The sequence below is a fragment of the Pteropus alecto genome, unplaced genomic scaffold, assembly GCF_000325575.1.
Source record: "Pteropus alecto unplaced genomic scaffold, ASM32557v1 scaffold8, whole genome shotgun sequence".
NCBI lineage: Eukaryota > Metazoa > Chordata > Mammalia > Chiroptera > Pteropodidae > Pteropus > Pteropus alecto.
In genome coordinates, this window is record NW_006494609.1 from 23,949,016 (window position 1) to 23,949,853 (window position 838).

Consider the following 838-nt stretch of genomic DNA (forward strand, 5'->3'; position numbering starts at 1 on the left):
TCACTCATCTAGAACTTGACCCGGCCCATTTCAGCCACTCTGGGGTTTTAGCCACCGTGCATTTGCCGGTGACCTCCAACTCTGTGCCCCCCACGCCCACCTGTTTGTCTAGGTGTGGGTAGGACGCTGGGCCAGAGATGCAGATTGAGGAAGGAGGAAGATGAATTCAGATTGTGTTCTGGCTCCACCGAACTCTCTAGATTCTCAGCTTGGCTGCTCGAGCCGCCTGCCCACAGGCCTTCCTTCGCCTACGATCCTCTCTCCGAGTCCTCCTCCGTCGGATTCCTGCCCGGCTATCCGCAGGTGTCCACCCTGAGCTTCTCCTTGCTTCTCTCCCCCAAATTAGGTGCAAGGTATCCCAGTGTGGCAGTCAGTTGTTTGTCTCAACAATACAACCACAAGTCCCTTCTCTGGTTTGCCTTCCCTCTCCTCACTCTGAGTTCTATCACCGCGGTACCGCCGTGGCCCGGCACACAGTAGGTGCTCAGCAAACGTTGTCCCTCCTCGGCCTGAAGTGCCAGGCCTCGCTTAGTAACCCTCAGGGGGTGAGGGCAGAGACCGGAGGCCCCGCTCTTTGCCCTTCCCGAGTCCTCTGACGCCCTGTCCCCACCCAAAAGGCTGAGGGGTGCTGAGAGTCGCACTACGGTGACTCCGGGGTGAGGGGGAGCGGCTGACGATGCTCCCCAGGTGCGAGCCAGAACCAGCAGAGACCCGGCCCCGCGCGGCGTGGGCGGACCGAGCTCCCGAAAGGCCTAGCGCGGCGGGGCGGGGCTAGTGGCACACTGGCGCGCTCTGATTGGAGGGCCTGGAGCAGGGCGGGGCCGCACGTGCGTCCTCG